This window comes from Lissotriton vulgaris, chromosome 4_1 (assembly GCF_964263255.1).
Source record: "Lissotriton vulgaris chromosome 4_1, aLisVul1.2, whole genome shotgun sequence".
NCBI lineage: Eukaryota > Metazoa > Chordata > Amphibia > Caudata > Salamandridae > Lissotriton > Lissotriton vulgaris.
The window spans coordinates 678,107,015-678,126,487 of NC_141691.1; the positions used below are offsets into that span (position 1 = coordinate 678,107,015).

Below are 19,473 nucleotides of genomic sequence, written 5' to 3' on the forward strand. Positions count from 1 at the left end.
AATGGTGTTTTCTACAATAGTTTTGCCTGTAATATGCTGTAATTAACATGCTGGTAATAACCATTTGAGTTTTATGCAATTTGCGCACTTTAGAATGATGCAATTATTAGGATCTGCTGGAAGCAGTGGTCTAAGTGCAAAAACATTGGTATGGTAACGCTGAGCCTAGTAGTTTCCATCCACTTGGACCTCTGGCTGGAAGCCGAATTCGGGAGCTGCAGCTCCCACTACATCAGTAGTGAGCCATCCTCCTTTGCACACATCCCTCTTCTCCCACAAGTTCTCTCGCAATATTGTAGGATCATGTTCTTATGAAAAGGATTCAGCTTGGGCCTTTAGCAAGGGAGCAGGACTTTAATGTCGATATAGCCCACCTACGGAGGGCTATAAAGCTATTAAAACATTCCGCAGAGTGTCCTAACAAAACAAAGGACTCATGAAGCCTGGACTTCATGAGGCCTTTGTTCACCGCAACAGCTACAAACGACAACATTGGAATGTTGGAGCTCTAGCTTCTACGGGCCATTAGAAGCCCGGTGCACTCCATTGTTTTCAAGAGAGCTCCCAACATTCCAATGTTCTAAATAAAAGTAAACAAAATTAGAACATTGGAATGCTGAGAGCTCCATTGAAGACAATGGATTAGCTCCTTGCTTATAATGGCTGGTGTATGCCCGGAGCTTCAACATTCCAGCATTCCAATGTTTGCCTTTGCGTTTCTCCCTTTTTAATTCAGAACATTCTATCCTTAGTGGGTGGAATTTTCTAAAAGCCCTATAGACCTTATGCCTTGGGCTATAACTCTGGTTCAGGGCCTTTAACAACTGGTATAGATCTAGGCAGCAGGCTATAAGGCTGTAATATAGCTCTTTATGAACTAGGAGTCATGCTGTTTTTACTGTACCCCCATCATCTTGCTCACGTCAGCTTTTTTTATTTCTTGATTATTAGACATGTTTGCAAGATTACTCCTCGGCAAGAATGACAATCCTTTGCTCACCTGGTAAATTTATTTTAAACTTTGAAAACATATATCTCCCAGGAATGCAGATTATTGCAGTAATAGTTATGTATTTCGCTTATTTCACTTGCCAACTTTTATTTCCCTTCCTCTTCCCCAGTGCGATGTGCAATGTGCAGCATTACAATAATAGTTTGTTCTTGGGTTCATTAATATAGTCTTAGAGCCCTCCGTATTGGGCTCTACCGGCCATTAAAGGCCTGCTTCAGCATTAAAGGCTCACGCCGAAGGCGAGGGTCTTAAACAAGGGAGCGGACCTTTAATGGCCAGTAGGGCCCGCTACACAGGGCTCTAAGGCTATTAGAACATTCCACCCCTAGAGGGCAGAATGTTCTGAATTGTAAAACAAAGGCCTCGCAATGCCAGAGGGGGTTGAAATCCCCTAGGGCTCCGTGAGGCCTTTGTTAAACATTAGAATGTTGATGCTCTGGGCTTCTACCGGCCATTAGAAGCCCGGAGCACCTCATTGTTTTCAATGGAGCGCTCAACATTCCTTTGTTCTAATAAGACTACATACATCCACAAGGGCAATTAAGGTGAGTGTCTTTATGTAGGGCGTTATCTGGGGTGGGTCCTGATGGGTCATAGACAATTAGTCATTAAACCCTGTCTTTAAAACAAGTCTCAATACTAATGTAAAGCCAAAGAGGTGTACCTCTCTAATGTCTGTCCTATCCCCTTTCTCTTTCAACTCCAATTTTACTGTTCTTTCCGCCTTACAGCTCATTCGCTGCCAAAAACTAACCTGCAAAAGGGTAACCACATGTACAACAATGTAAGGGCGTTATATGCCAGTAGTGGCTAACCCAGCAACAGTAATTGTGATTGTATACAATTTCTAAAAATAACAACAACAAAAAATCGATTTAAAAAAGTCCTTAAAGTAATCCACATCAGTGATGCAATCTGTGTCTACATTTCATGTTTTATTTCATTTTAATTCCCTAGGTGTCTTTGTTTTTCCCACATGTGTTTCTGTCATTTTTACATGCAATAGAGGGCCGTTCTACTGTGCAGACAGTGAATTGAGTCACCTCCAAATATCCGGGTGGATTCAGGTTGTTGGTGGGTGTTTATGACATGGCTTGATTGTGTGTGATGGAGCGGAGGATGAAGGCAGTGGGAGCTTCTTATAGGGCCTGTCACTGGGTCATAGAAGTGCTCAGACTACATGCTCATCCACTTCTTGGACTCTCTGCAAAGAGCGATGGTCACATATGTGCCAAGTCTGATTGTGATTCTATAGAAAAGTGTGTGAAGGAGGTACACAGCAGTTGAACTATTGTCTGTGCCAGACATATAGAAAATACCGTGCTTACATGTGTGCATGTGTGGTGTTTGTGGGGGTATGGATGTGTAAGAGCGGAACAGAAGGACGTTTACTAGGAGAGAGTGAGAAGACAGTGCCAAAGAGGAAAGAGATGGTGTGTGAATTTCAGAAAGATGTGGGCAGATAAAGAGTGCACATGCATAACAGACTGAGAGAGTGCATAGGAAAGTTGTGTGAAGGGGAGAACAGAAGTGACTTAGACACTACGAAGACCACTACCCCTTGGATAGAGCTTACAAATGCATAATTCACAGTATCAATGTTTCTCTTCTAATTATTCACAACACAATTACTGCTAGTATTTTTTTTATTCTGATATTAAGCGAAGGCAAAACCAATAGGACTGACTTGCTTGGGACGCTCGCATACTGGCCAGATGGCATGCTTTATGAAGCACAGGGTTTCAGGCTTCCTGTTCAAAGCCATGTCTTTTATTATCGATCTGGACGCTGGGGAACCGGGTACGAGTCCCAGCAGGGACGCTCAACATCCTGTAATACTAGGCAAATCACTTAATCTGGCTGTGCCCAACAAAACAAATGAACGTGCCCCTCTGTAATGCAACGGGTACTCATGTAAAGCGTTCTGCTACCTTCGCAGCAATTTCGCGCTATATAAAACTCTGGAGAAAAACTACGATTTCTTGTTAATCTCCTTTTAGAAAAACCCAGCTTATTCATCTCTCCTTGACTCAGCCAAAAATAGACCCAAAAAACTATTCAATCTCATCAAGAAACCTAACTGCTCTCCCCCAACCTCCAAGTTGGAGGATTCTACAAAGAAAGCAGCGGATTTCCCTATATTCTTTGATGAAAAAGTGAAATCACTTGTGGATCAGGTCACTCATCCTACCCCTCCAGAGGAGCACAAATCCTTAGCCATTTGGCAGAACTTTGACCCCATCTTTGAAGATGCCCTCCTCAATTGCATCCTCGAAACAAAGCCCTCCAACCATTCTCTTGACCCCATCCCTAGTGCCATTGCCATTGACTTCTATACCCATTCTCTTTCCTATTGGACCACTCTGGTCAACCTCTCCCTCTGTCAAGGCTCCCTTCCTGTCTGCTTCAAAACTGGGCAGGCCACCCCTCTTAAAAAACCCACTGCTGATGCGAATGACCTCAACAACTTCCGCCCCATCACTAACCTACCCTTTCTTGCGAAGATCACAGAAAGATGTGTAGCGAAACAACTCTCTTGTCATATCAAGGGCAATGATCTTCTTGACAATTGTCAGTCCAGCTACATCCAAAACTGCAGCACTGAAACAGCCCTGCTGCAAGTGATTGATGACGCGCTGCGGATGCTCGATTCAGGGGGGTCCTGTCTTCTAATTCTTCTTGACCTTTCTGCAGCCTTTGACACTGTCAATCACAACACTCTCCTCAACACTCTTCAACAGAGAATGGGCATGGAGGGCACTGTGCTTAAATGGTTTGCTTCCTTCCTCTCTGATAAATCCCAAATGATCAAAATAGCGAACAGTCTTTCATCTCCTTTGGCGGTAGGTCAAGGTGTTCCTCAAGGCTCTATACTTGCACCGTGAACAACACAAAGAGAGGACCAGGTCAAAGATGGTGTAGTGTCCTGGAGAGTGTGTGTCACAATCACACGGGCAAATGTGTGAAAAAAGAGTCCTACTGGGCTATAGAAGTCCCATCAGACCACCCTTTTGGCGGCATATCATCATATGGGGATCAGTAATTGCTCTAAACGCCGCCTGAGCCATCTCATGGCGGTGCACAAGTGAAGAGCGACAATCATAGCCACAGTAGTGCTCACAAATTATAATGTAACAAATTGTGACATAAAGTGCAGTGCTAATGAAAAGGTGCTAACTAAAATTGGCTACCTAGATATGTGAAGTTACTAGGTGTCAAGATTAAAAACACGCCTAGTAGTGGGTGAATAGAACTACATCATGGCGCTGTGCAAGTGGTCGACTAGTTTCAGCTCACAGGAGTATTGCTCCAGCTTTCATCAGGACCTTGAAAAAATATATATGATAAGCTACTGCAACACAGTTTAGGGGGTGTATACACATGTAAGCGAGAATAGGTTGTAAAGATAACATGTGATATACTCAAGGAAATCATGTCTTCCCTCCCAACTAGGAACACCAGTGTCCACTGATCACAGGAGAAGATCTTCTTCCTGTCAAGAAACAAAGAAAGAATACACTGTATTCATTTACACACATGTAACCATGCAAAAAACCACACACACCTCCAAGACAGAGAACACCTGCAAGAACACTTTGCGTTCTGCCCAAAATTTAAGCCTATTAGCTTAATCACTGAGAGGCATTTCCTCGTAGTGATACTCACCCAGCTTTATGTGGGTGAAGACCTCACCTCGCCCGGCAACTGCTCGGGAAGTGGAGGCCCAGCTCTGGTGTGTAAAAGAAAAAGGACACAGTTAGCACGCATGTCTGCTGTGTCCAGCCGAATCGCTATACACACACTAACCCAATAAAAGTGTGACAGGCTCCTGACTTAGGGTTAGTGTGTGTATAGCGATTCGGCTGGACACAGCAGACATGCGTGCTAACTGTGTCCTTTTTCTTTTACACACCAGAGCGGGGCCTCCACTTCCCGAGCAGTTGCCGGGCGAGGTGAGGTCTTCACCCACATAAAGCTGGGTGAGTATCACTACGAGGAAATGCCTCTCAGTGATTAAGCTAATAGGCTTAAATTTTGGGCAGAACGCAAAGTGTTCTTGCAGGTGTTCTCTGTCTTGGAGGTGTGTGTGGTTTTTTGCATGGTTACATGTGTGTAAATGAATACAGTGTATTCTTTCTTTGTTTCTTGACAGGAAGAAGATCTTCTCCTGTGATCAGTGGACACTGGTGTTCCTAGTTGGGAGGGAAGACATGATTTCCTTGAGTATATCACATGTTATCTTTACAACCTATTCTCGCTTACATGTGTATACATCCCCTAAACTGTGTTGCAGTAGCTTATCATATATATTTTTTCAAGGTCCTGATGAAAGCTGGAGCAATACTCCTGTGAGCTGAAACTAGTCGACCACTTGCACAGCGCCATGATGTAGTTCTATTCACCCACTACTAGGCGTGTTTTTAATCTTGACACCTAGTAACTTCACATATCTAGGTAGCCAATTTTAGTTAGCACCTTTTCATTAGCACTGCACTTTATGTCACAATTTGTTACATTATAATTTGTGAGCACTACTGTGGCTATGATTGTCGCTCTTCACTTGTGCACCGCCATGAGATGGCTCAGGCGGCGTTTAGAGCAATTACTGATCCCCATATGATGATATGCCGCCAAAAGGGTGGTCTGATGGGACTTCTATAGCCCAGTAGGACTCTTTTTTCACACATTTGCCCGTGTGATTGTGACACACACTCTCCAGGACACTACACCATCTTTGACCTGGTCCTCTCTTTGTGTTGTTCACGTTGTTGCTAGGGGCGTGAGTCGACAGGTCGTTAAATTATTTCCCCTCCTGACCCTCCGCAAATTTGTTTTTGTCTATACTTGCACCCACATTGTTTAATCTCTATTTAGAACCACTGGGAAATCTCCTAAGTAAATCCGGGATCCACTATCATCTCTATGCAGATGACACTCAAATCTACCTCAAGGTTGCTTCCACTCACGATCTTGCCATCCTAAGCTCTACTCTCGACTCCATTCAAAACTGGATGTCAACTCATCAACTGATTCTGAATCCCTCCAAAACTGAATTCCTCCTCCTCTCTTTCTCACTTTCTCCTCCCCCGGTTCAATCATGGATGGATCAGATGAATCTACTTAACAATAAACCCATCATTGTTGACAGCGCAAAATCCCTTGGTGTCATACTCGACAAAGAACTCAATCTAATCTCCCACATCAATTCCATTGCAAAGTCTGCTCGATACCAACTGCGCCTTCTTTAGGGAATTTGTCGCTTCTTCCCGGAGTAAGACCTTAAAACCCTGGTCCAATCGCTGGACCTCTCCAGACTGGACTACTGCAATTCTCTTCTTACTGGCCTCCCCAAATCCCACCTATCCCCCCTTAAATCTGTTCCCCATTCAGCTGCTCATTTCATTTATGGGGCCAAAAGAAGCGACCACATTACACCCATGTTATCCACCCTCCGCTGGCTTCCCATCGAGGCTAGAGCTATCTACAAGACTGCCTGTATCACCCACAAAGCCTTGCACTCCTCCTCTCCTCGCTACCTGGTGAATAAACTGAAACACTCTGGAGGCTCTAGACCATCACGTAATGCGGACAATTTACTGCTGGAACTTCCCACTTTCAAGAAGGAAAGATCGATGGCCCAATCCTTTTCAGGCAACGCAGTGAGAATCTGGAACTCCCTTCTGCCTCAGCTCCGGACCACCACCTCCTCCAATGGCCTTCAAAACTGACCTCAAAGTTCTCCTCCTTCAAAGAAACTTCCAAATTTAATTCACACCCTCTCTATTATCTGAAGGAAGACCTTCCATTATAGAAAATTCTATTCTCCATGACTATGGAAGCGCCTTCCCAGTGTGTTCTTGTGGTTGGAGCGTTTGCCATTTATCGCAATATTATCCTTCTACCTGTGTTTGGTACTCTTTTGTAACATGCACACGTCACTTTTCTCTTGCAACACACTGTTTGCTACCTCTTACATTTTGTTTGCTTTAGATACTTGCAAAAGAGCCACCATTGCCTACGTAAACTTTGTTCTTGTGCTTGAGTATCTGCCATTTATTGCAGTATTATACCTCTAATGGTACTTTGTACGCTTTTGTAACTTGCACACAAGTCACTTTTTCCTCCTGTAATGTACCGTTTGCTACCTCTTGTATTTTTTTTCCTCACAATTGTCACTTTTGCCTCATGTAACTTTACGTTTGCTTTTGTAATTTGTTCACTTGTAATGCTCTCCTCATGTATCATTACTGTTCCTATTGTGAAGCGCTCTGACACCTTCGGGTTAAGTCTCCGCTATATAAAAACGCATAAATGAAATAAAAAAAATAAAAAAGCACCGACTTTATAGGACCCTATTTTGGCCCATACTTTTGGTCAAGGTTACAGAGAGTGGCCCTCGCTACAGAGTGACATCGGGTCGAACTGCAGCTGGGGCACGTCAACTGCTAGCGCAGCCGCGTGCGTTCCCATGATTCTAAACAGAAGTACTGTCAGTACAGCATTTTATTAGAGATCGGCTTTCAGAGCCTAGACAGATACAAAGACACATGGCGCCACCTGCTGTCCACTGACAGGAAACAGTTGATGCCATTATTGGAAAAGAACTCACGGTAGACTCCCGGGGCAGACAAAGGCTGTTTAGTCTATCAGATCAGCTGAACGTTTTTGGCTAATACCACTTTCGTAGTTGCAATGCTGAAGATGCAGCTAACAGGCAGAGCGCGTGTGTAAAACACTGGAAATGTTTTTTAACAAGAAAAAAATTGCGAAAACAAAAAAACAGTTTACCTTGAAAAGGTAAATGCGATCTTAATATTTTTCGGAAATTTTTTATAAGAAAATTGATGTCCTCAGACAGGTACCATAAAAATATTTCACTAAATACGATTATATTTATTAATTATGAACATAATCAAGTATGACATATTGAACATACGCAAGAATCTGGTGCAAATGACGTGTTCGTCCGCGGTTATAGGCACTTACGCTTCACCACATGGAACAATATTTCCTTCATGGTTTCTTATCTCCTGATTTTGGGTCATTCGGTTCTTTTTTAATATCTTCAAAATGTGTGAAGTTTCACCACAGGCTGCTGAGTTTTGGAAGAATAAATGCAATTGATATTAACTGTGCCAATGCCTCGGCTGGAATGTGTATTCATTGGACTTACTGTGCCCGTTGTGGTAGTAGGGTTTGGAAAAACTACAGAGGTAGGAAGGGTCGGGTACGGGGCCTATACCAAGGCAATGAATATACGTACACAATGTAATACTGGGTGGTGACGACCGCCACGAGCGGTTGTCGCTCCTTTTATTTATAGCCTCCGGTCCGCGCCCGGGCCGGGAGGCGGAAGTGGATGCATTGTATTGCAGTGGCAGGATGGCTCACTACATCCCTCTTAACCTTTAATGAAGAATAACTGAAACATAAAAATAATAATAATCAAACAAAGTCCCCTTTGCAACCTGCATATCTTAAAATACATAGTCTATAAGCCCATGGGCGTCCGCAGGGGGGGGCAAGGAGGGGCGCTTGCCCCCCCCCTGGAGCGAAGCGACCCTCCTTGCCCCCACTGCGGACGCCCATGAAAACCGTCACTTCAAGACGGGGTTCTCACTCTCTTTCCTCTCCTTTCTTTTATTTGCTTCCCTGGGAAATGGATCCAAAAAAAAAAGACGCTTTGCTGGAAATGTCATATTTTTCTCACATTTTAATTCCAAAGTGCAGCATTGGGAATAAAAGGCTAAAAAGATGAAAAATAGATAAATAACTAAATAAAGTAAGACAAAGTGGTAGCAAACTGGCCAAACTGATTTTATTCGCACTGAAACACAGTAGCGCCACTTTTACAGAGTTTGCCAGTGAAGTACAGAGATTGCCAGTGAAGCGCTATTTTTGTTTTCTTGTCTTTGTTTTCCCTGGACTTGGAACTAGTGCACCAATCCTGGAGGTACTTCAATCTGTGGATTGGAAAACAAAATGTGAGCTGCGGCTCTGCATCCAGGGATGTGGTCTTTTTACCATACTGCTTACGTTTAGTAAGGATATAAGCAATGGCCATTGAAATGGGTCCATTCAGGGCCCTGTAGTCGTGTCCTTACCTTTTCAGGCAAAAGCACTCACTGATTTCTGAATAGTGAGTGTAAAAGTTTTACGGTAACCATGTTGTTCCTGCTTACATTTCCCATGGTTTGCTAAATTTTGCATTCCCTATAAGTGTTTGCTTTTTCCAGGATGTTGTTACTTTTTTTTTTGTAGGCCGCATATTGCTCTTGTCTAGTGCGTAATTTAAATTGAGCCGCATCCAGGTGTTTATAGCGGGCAACAATTGAGTTGTAGTTGAAGACAGTGGGAGTTTTTCTCAGTGGGGCAGTACAGTGTTCAGTGGGGGAGAGGATGTGGCACTATGGTCAGAGCTGCTGAATTTGGAACTGGGAACCAGGTTCAGCCTTAATAACCAGTCCACCAGACCACTCTCCTGCGAGAGCACAATCACATGCTAGACCTTAGAAGGCTTCGCAACACCTTAGAAGTCCTGGTGTCTTCGCACCAGCAGGTGGACCCTAGCATGACAAGTGTAGGTTAACCTTCAAGGCTTGTCCACCACTATCCATGCTGAAGTTTATCTCCAGTCTGCGGGCAGGCCTATGAAGCAGCACGCCCTAGACCAACAGTCACTGAGATCACAGGACCCGTGAGAAAGGCCAGCTCTAGGGCAGTGCAACCAGTGTGACCGCAACAGGTGCTGACTTTAGGTGGAGGCATCATGTTTGCAAGTATATTATGGTTTTAAAAACGCTTTCTGCCTCCTTCCTCGCCTCCAGCAATTTTCGGCAACAATAAAAATGTCATGATGACTCTGGTGATTAATGTTCTTCCTAGAGAGAGATTAGAATTTTTTCTAGTGGACTCATGGAAAGGTAGCTCAGAGGGTTAATGTACCGGCTGCAAAGAACATGTGCCATGCAGATCACAAAGTGCACATAATGTAAATAGGTCAGTGATCTACTGCTTTTGTCAGAGATCCTTTTGTTACTTGCAGTTTATAAGTTAAAATCCTAACTTAGAACAGTGAGCTATTAACTGTCATCTAAGAGCTACATACAAACTGCAAGGTATAAATTAGAGCGTTATGTTCCCCCCCCTCTCCCAACAGTCTTTGATTATCCTAATGTCCCAAAAAGTGTTCTTTTGGACAGAAATCAATTCTGATTATTAAGGAAACCCCCCACCATGGTATTACTTTTTATATTCCGGGTATTGTGTTTCTCCAGACCAATCACGATAAAACTATGCGGGCTACTAGTATGGTTGTCATGTGACTCCTACACCTTGTAGTCCTTAGTCTTATGTAACATTTTCTATACAGTGATTTACACACATATTGATTGTCTCTGTGTAATGTATGTGATGTAAAGTGCTCTGACACTCTGCAATGGTATGAGTGGCGCTGTAAATCAAATTAAGTGCATCTGAGAGAGAGTGGTTATGGAAAATGGGGGGCACAGTTAAAGGGTGGTAGTGAGGGAATCCATGGCAGAGGTGGTCATTGGGGGGCACTAACAAACATTAATGCAAAGGACACCACCAGTGCTGTGGCTGGCCCTGCCCTTGAGGCCAGTCTGCCTCACCCATAGGTACCTCCATTGGCCTTGTTTCAGCAGTAGTAGCTGCAACTCACCAGGAATTGGCAGTGCAGGATTTGCACGCACACCAAACTAAGTTAGCAAACTTACAGTCACCCAGCTTCATTCACAAGCACTTTTACCATGTGCTGCTTTCTGTGGGAACACTGGGATTAATTATGCTGCAAAGGATGACAACGTTATGCCATAGTGTTGACTAAATTATGCATTAAAAAAAAGGCTGCAGCGTAATGCAGTATATTTTCAGATATTTTATTATTTTGACATGTGTACACATGCTAATAGTCTGTGGAAAGATTTTGCCTTATTTGTACCAGTGTAACATACAAAGGCAGCAGTGAGAAAGGTGACCAGTCAACCTTTACAATAGGCCATCCACTCCGCAGCAACACAAGTCACATTTTATATTAACTTTTTATATGTTTGAGCTACAAACAATTTATTCGTTTAAATGGTCAGATCATGCAGCCGATCTTGCATTATGAGGCAAATAAGGCAGAGCCATAATTTAGAGAAAACATTTGCAAACTAGGATATTTTGCCATTCATGTCTGAACTGCTGTTGTGGAAAAAGGGAGTAGTGCTGATGACAGAAACTCCATGGCTCGGAGACAAATGGCTTGTGTTTCCACATTTTATCGTATTTGGTACATTCTGTGATTAGAAGCATATCCCACTTTGTGAATATATTTTAATGTCAATAACTCATTATAACCTTAAATAATCATGTGTATCCATTGGTTGATTAAACTGGGCAGTGAAATGCCAAAGAAATACAAAAAATTGGGATGTCTGCGTATTCTGGCCACACCTCTGGCTCCACCCACAGATCCAATCCTTGGGTTATTCCTGCCCTTTTATTCTCCGCCCACTGTTCCCTTACTTTTTTCCCCCACTTTGACCACTGTGTAAGACTCAGCATCCCTGGACCTGTGATGTGCCGCCGCTGCGGGCACCGCATGTGCCACACATTTACGGTGCCAGGCTTCCGCATCAGGGAGATGGCCATTATTGTATCCCTAAACGAGGGCACGTTGTCAGTTTGACATTGACTACACATAGAGGGAATCTAAGTTTCTTTTAAAAAATATAGCTAACATTTGGACCAATACATTTTATTTTGTATAAATTAATTGATTGTTTGTAAAATTTAGCAATGCCCGGGGAATTGTAGTAAAGGGAGCACCCATTGGAGAATCACTAGCGTGTGTGATTGCTGAATTATTTATTACTAACTTTGACGTTGTGCTTTAACTTTGGGTAAAAGTTATCATGAATTCTAGCACCAAGAAGCCAATATTGATAAATATGTGTGCTACAAATAATCCCTAACATACACTGTGCATACAATATATTTAATCTGGTGCTTTAAATCATAGGCTGTTTTAAAGTATTCTGATAAAAATCGAATCGTGCTGAAGACAGCCTTGATTGGTGTTGGATCGAGGACTCGGAAGTCTGCACACCTAGCACACAGAGATAAAGCACCTTGTCAGAAAGTTTAGCGTTTTCCCTACAGGTGGTGTTTGTTGGCCTGTGGCAGGTTTAGTCACATGTCCTGGATTCCTGGCATTTAATTGAGTCTATCCCAGTTTTGCGCCCCAGTGTTTCTTGTGGCCCACCTGGCACACATCATGTCGGAGGATGGTGATGATGTTAACATTTTGCCCCCCCTGGAAACATTTCTGCGGACGCCCATGTATAAGCCTCAGTCTGACTCGGTTGAGGTTTTTCTCTCAGCCGATAAGGGTGTCCACACTGCGATGCCCCCTCGCTCCCTCTTCCAGTATCTCTCGCTTCTCCCTCTTGCTTCATCTCTTCTTCAGCTTCCGGAGATGCCATTTCCATCTCCTCTCTGGGCGTAGGGTCTCTCTCCACGCTTCCTGTCTCTATCCATGGCTTCTCACACAATACTCTTGTGACTTTGCCTTTCATCCCTCCTTCCGGGGACCGTACCTTCTTGAACCATGATACATTTCTAGCCAGTTGTCAACTTCCTCACCTGGCTGTGATCATGGTCCCTCTCACACCAATGACAGACCAAATGTCGCGTTCAAAGGGTGTTTTGAACTTCGATCCCGTATGACGGTCCTTTACTACCACGCGGTCTCCCACTTCCAGACTCACATTTTTTGTTCTCTGTCGACGGTTGGCGCTCTCATTGTTCATCCTTCTTTTGTCTTGAGCCACGTCACTGTTCAAGTTTCCTGGTGTCCACTGGTCGCTCACCGGTACCACATCTCTCATGAGCTCGATTGGCGAACACCCAGTGGTGCTATGAGGCGTCTGCCGGTATGCCCTCAGAAATTGGTGTAGACATCCTTCCATCTCGACTTGCTGATCCACCCCAATTCTCAGCGTCTTATTGAGGGTCCACATAAAACGTTCAAGCTCCCCATTAGTTTGCGGCCATTGAGGTGTCACTTTTCTGTGCCTGATGTTGCGATGGTGCAAGAACTCTCTGAATTCCTCTCCCTGGAATGGTAGCCCATTGTCCATTCGAACTTCTTCTGGCAGCCCTAACATATCAAATGTTTTCTCTATGATTGGCTTGATGTGTTAAAACGCTGTCGACGACACCCCTTCCACTATCTGCAACTTTGAGTATTGGCCCATCATCACCAGTCTGGCGCGCCCATCCGGAAACTGGCCAAAGTCCATGCTGATTGCTGTCCATGGCCAGGTGCCTGCTGCTTCAGTTATAATCCAATGCATGGGTGGTTCACCTCACGTGTTAAGACATGAGTGGCACCCTCTCACTATTTCCTCGATCATTCTGTCGACCCCCAGGAACCATACCTTGGTTCTCAGTCTGGCCTTGGTTTTGGCTATTCCCTGGTGACCTTGGTGCGCCAATTCAGCTGTCCTTCTCCATAGTTTCTGGGGCATTACGATCTGTGTTTCTCTTAACACCAGACCTTCCTCGTTCTCACTGAGATCGTCCCAGCACCTCCACAGACAGGATCTTGTCTCTCTTTCTTCATATGTCAGTCTTCTGACTCCATCTAGGAAGTTCCTCCAGTTGTGTCCTCGCATGGCCTACTTGACATCCGTCCAACAGCCATCTTCCTTGGTACCATCCACCACTTCTCCCAGCGACAGCGCTCAGAGACACGCCAGTTCCGTTATGAGTTTTACAAAACTCTCAGCTCCTCCATCAACTACCCCTGTCCTTGAGGGTCAGCCACCATTGGATGCCATGACAGATAGTCTGCCGGATTCTTGACTCCTGGCCGGTACGTCACCTCAATGTTATATTGCTGGAGTTGTACGGCCCATCGTTGGATCCTTGGGGGCCCATTTCTCTCTGTTCCTCCGAACAGTGGCACTAACGGCTTGTGGTCTGTGACCACTCTGATCTTGTATACGCATAGATAGATGTCAAAATGTTGGCAAGCCCACCTGATCGCCAGTACCCCTCTTTCCACTTGAGCGTATCTTGTCTCGACGGCTGTTAGTGCCTTGCTGGCATAGGCAATGGGTACCCACTTCTGCTGGCCCGTTTGTTGCAGCAGTACAGCTCCCAGCTCCACCAGACTGGCATCGACAATGTGCTCTGTGGGGTTCCCTGGTTTGAAGTATGCCACCGTTGCCCCTTTTAGGGGCACACCTTTCACCTCTTGAAAAGCTTGGGCTGCCGCACTTGTCCATGCCCACTTGGCATCCTTCTTTGTGAGGGCCCTCAGTGGCTCCGAAATGGTCGCCAGATGCGGGATGAATCTACTGCAATAGTTCGCCATCCCGAGAAAACTCCTCATTTCCGTCGGATTTTGAGGAATGGCCGCTGACCTGATTGATTCTACTTTGGCAGGGTCCACCTGGAGGCCATCTTTCGAAAATTTATATCCAAAGAATTCCACTTCCGTCAATAGAACTTGCACTTGTCTTTATGCAGGGTTAAACCTTGTTCCACCATCCTTTTCAACGTTGCCCGCAGCCTCTCATGATGTTCTTTCAACGTCTGTGAGTACGTCGTCACTGACACTGATCACCCTTAACAATCCCGAAAGAGCTTCATGAATGGCGTCTTGGAAGACTTTGGCTGCTGAAGACACTCCGAAGCTCAGCCGTTTGAACCTGCGTAGCCCCACATGGGTAGAAAACGTTGTAATATATCAGCTGGCCTAGTCTAACATCAGCTGGTCATAGCCGGAGTTAAGGTCCACCTTCGAGAACCATCTCGCTCCGTTGATGTCTACTACGATTTCATCGATGGTTGGCATGATGTGTCTCTCCCTCTTGATGGCCTTGTTGCGGAGACGCATGTCCATACACAACATGATGGCTCTGGGCTGTTTGGACTTGGGGGCGATGATCAACGGGAAACCCATGGCGTCAGTCCAGACACCTTTTTAACAACACCTGCCTGCTCGAGTTTGTCCAATTCTGCTTCCACCAGCGGTCGCAGGTGGAATGGCACCCTTCTGTGGGGCAGGGCTACCGGTCTGACTGCCTTGTCGATGTGCAGCTTCACCTTCACTCCTTTGAGGCACCACAATCCTTCAAATAGCATTGGGAATTACCTTTGAATCCGTGGTACAGAAGTATACACACTGGCTGGATGCTGCCGCTCTGGCACACTGGCCCCTACTAAAAGGGCAAGGATTAAAAGACACTACATTTCAGCACCATGCTTCTCTGATGAGCTAAGAGCTTCAAAACAACGCTGTTGAAGACAGGAGAAAAAATGGAGAACTAGCTTCTCGGAAGCCGAGAAATTCAACTATAAAAAGGAGATTAGGTCTTCTCTCGATCAGGGCGGTAGAGCTGCACTTATCCTGTATGACCTATCAAGAGCATTTTATACTGTGAATCATGGGCTGCTGATGGAACGGATAGATAGGATTGGAGTGCAGTGCATGGAAGCTGCTGAATTCTTTTCTTAGCAGTCGTGAACAGTCTGTCCGAGTGGGAGAGTTTATCTCAGACCTTACTGCCTGCCTTGCGGGGTTCCTCGAGGGTCCTTGCTTAGGCCAACATTGTTCAACATTTATGTTTCTACTTTGGCAGAGCTGAGAAGATTGTTTGGCTTCTCACTAACATCTTATGCAGCCGATACTCAGATTGTAGCCACTGTTGACTTGGAGCAGAGTGGGACTGGGGACAGTTTCTTTAAATGTATGAAAACAGTCAGTTCCTGGTTGTCCAGAAACTGCCTGGAATTTAATTCTGGAAAAATGGAAGTCCTGATTTTTTGTCCTCAGCCATCCTTCTGGTCTACTGCTTGGTGGCAATCTGAGTTGGGTCCACTCCTTACACTGATGAGAGCTGCCAAGAATCTTGGAGTTATAAATAATTGTAAAGTCTCATATCTTGACCAGGTGAATGCAGTCACCTCCGCTGCCTACCATAAACTGGGATTGATCAAGAAGATCCTACCTTTCATTCCGATCTAATTACAGAAACCGGTAGTCACCTCTGGTTGAGATAAGATTGACTACATCAATGGGCTTTATTTGAATGCCCATCAGCGCGTGCTCAACAAACTCCAGACTATACAAAATGCAGCAGCCTGGCTGCTCCTGAAATTTCCAAAGTACCAATCTGGTTCTAAAGCTATCAGGAAGCTTCACTAGTTGTGTGAAAGGTAGAGGATACTCTTTAAATCGCTTTACATTGCTTACAAAGCATTGCATGATCAAGGTCCTGATTTCTTAAAGTAGAGTTTTATCTGGAATGTTCCAGTCAGATCTTTATGATCAGCATCTGCCAGAAGGGCCATAATGCCAACGGTCAAGCGCAGTACCTGAGGTAGAAGAGGCTTTTTTGCCTAATGCAACTAAAGCCTGAAATAATCTTCCACTTTTTTTAAAAAGCAATGCCCAGTCTCCTGCTTTTCAGGAAATCTGTGAAAACATGGTCGTTTTTCACGAATTAGTGATTCCACGAGGGCCTTTTTTGGTTTTCAGTCAGCTAGCGCCAAGATGCATATGGCCATTTGAGCACTCTATAAGAATGAATAACATAACATAGCCTGTGAAGAATAAAAGGGGATATCTTTTAATTTTCAAACACATTTGCAAGTTAATCAAAATGAGAATAATGCAGTAAACCCTACATCATGAAAAACGAAATACGAGCCCAGCCCTAGATGTTTCATTGTCAGCCCTATCTGTCGGTAAATGGTCATTGTAAAGATTGAGAGGAAAAGGCTGAAGTTTCCAACTTGACACTCACTTTTCCAGAAAACTTATCGGGTCTGAAACGTGCTCAGCTTTGATTTTCCTTTTTTTTTACAATTATTTTGATTTCTGTCTGTACATTTCAATGTGTTTACTATATTGTTCACCTCGAGCAGAACACACAAAACCTGCAGTAATGAGCTCTCTATTCTGTCTGCTGCTGACATCTAAAAAAATTAATAAAAATAAAAAAGTGTGCAGGGTGACGACTAACCAATGTACTAGCTGGTGTGAGAGCAATATGGAGATTGTTGGGGAAGAATAGTACGGAGGAAAGCAGCACTTATGCGCGACGGCAAGAAAACATCAAGTGCTAAATTAAAAAGAAAATGTAGGGCCATATTATCTAGCAAGGGCGATACATTATCGCCGCTTTTATCGGCAGGAAACTGCTGCTAAAGCGGCGATAATGGGCTTGATAATATGCCCTTGTGAATTCCCATAGAAGCCCAGGTTAACACCAGAACCTGGGCTTCTATGGGAATTCACAAGGGCATATTATCAAGCCCATTATCACTGCTTTAGCGGCAGTTTCCTGCCGATAAAAGCGGCGATAATGTATCGCCCTTGCTTGATAATTTGGCCCGTAGTTTTCTAATGTGAGCAGTGGAGGGTTGCAAGTCATCCAATCAAAAGCATGGTAATAAAGCTATGACTCAATGGCGGGACTAACACAGGAAGAGGAAGGAAAGCAATTGAACAAGGAGCAAGCAAATCAGATTGCCATAAAAGCCAACCAATGGTAAGCAATGAGCTGGCTCAAAGCCCACTCTAAGTATTAGTATGTGCACAGTAGGGCTTTCACCACAGGCAGAGAAAGGTGTCTGTATGTAAGACCTAAAATGAGCCAAAAATAAGTTTTTCATACCCGATGCAAAGTATTTGCGGTGCATGCTCTTTTCAGAGGAAAACGGAGGAAAAAGGCAAAGTTATATTGGACTCGAGCAGTGGTCAAGCCCCATCATATTGGTCACTGAGTAAATGCACAGTTCTGACAATGGTGCAGAATAGGTAGCCAGATGTGACCGCAGGAGGGACCAAGAAGTGAGATTGAGGGAATTTTCCAGGATTGGGGAAAGAGAAAGAGCACTCTGTGCTGCATGGGGATGTATATATTGTCAGGGCAGGTAACCCCAGAGCTGGTGTAAGAAGGCTGCTCAAGTGGACTCTTGCACTCAGCAGATGGAGATAGGTGATGATGTCCTGAAAGGGAGTTAAGGGTGCAACAGGGCAAGATAATATGTTATGCCTCATTTTGTACGTTTAAAACTTAGTACAGAAGGCATTTACCACATGTGGTACATATCCCACCCTGGGGTAATGGAGTCAATGGAGTCATTTTAACCGTATAGGTTGTGTGTATGTGCAGTTACAGTATGCTTCAACAGTGCAGGCTCAGATAAAATGTATGGATTTATTACTATATAAACTGCACTGAATCTGCTTATCATCATGTGCTTATTTTATGGTAAATTGACTGTCCTCAACATTAAAAAAATATATATGTATCAGTGTTTTAAAATTACCCCAGCACCTCCGCTTGACTAACTATACTTTATTTATTTGTAGTTGAGGCACAGTAGATGGTAATGGTCTGAAAGTGTTTTATTCTTTTACTTTTTTACTGTAATGGGGTTAATTAATCATGCAAATAAAATGATCACTATATAGTGGTTGTGGTACAGTATACACTCACCAGAATTAATTTGACGTAAGCAAGCTTTTATGACTCTGCGTGTTTACGGGTTGAATAGAAATGTTATAATTTGCCACCTTACCACCGAGCACCATGAGGTAATCCTCTTCATTCTTCCTTTGGCAATTATGATTTTTTCTTTCCTCCCTCTCATCTTGCCCATATATAGTCCCTCCTACACCCCTCTATATCTACTCGTCAGTCCCCCTTTCAACACATGTAACAGTGCCGTAACGAAAGTTTAAGGGGCTCCCCCCTGCAATGTACACGGAGGGCCCCCCGCTCATGATCTAATCTGGAGTGTTCAGGCCTTAGTACTGGGCTGAGGGGGCCCCCTGCAGCTCGGGAGCCCCCCTGCACCCCAGGGGATGCAGGGGTTTGTACAGCGACGGCTCGTGGAGGGAGTTACGGTGGGGCAGGAGGGTGGGGAGGGGGAGGGGCAGGGTGGAGGTTGCTAAAAACCGGCATATGGATAATTGCAGGTAAGTAAACAATTTAATTAATAAAACGAATTTCGTAGCTCGCACTGCATTGCATTTTGCGATGCAAGGCGCACTACGAAATTCGTTTTATTAATTAAATTGTTTACTTACCTGCAATTATCCATATGCCGGTTTTTAGCAACCTCCACCCTGCCCCTCCCCCTCCCCACCCTCCTGCCCCACCGTAACTCCCTCCACAAGCCGTCGCTGGGTTTGTATTACGCCCCTGGTAACAGCCCACCCGTGTGAAAAGCTCTGTTGCCTATAGCTATTATTCTTACACCAACATACTTGCTTTAACCCCTTCGGTGCTTATGACGTATCCCGGTCGTCATCAGTTACGGTGGGCGTGTGCTGATGACGGCCTGGAGCCGTCATGACCACGCCCGCAATCGGAATGTGCCGCACAGGCGCAGAATTCTGGCCGCGGCGGAGGGGTTGTAGGTCAGCA

The 19,473-nt window shown here is 44.5% G+C and overlaps 1 protein-coding gene across 1 annotated transcript in view; it reads left to right on the forward strand.

Moving 5' to 3' along the window:
• COBL (cordon-bleu WH2 repeat protein) overlaps nt 1-19,473 on the forward strand; it is a 955,089-nt gene that overhangs the window by 484,995 nt on the left and 450,621 nt on the right. The window lies entirely within an intron of this gene.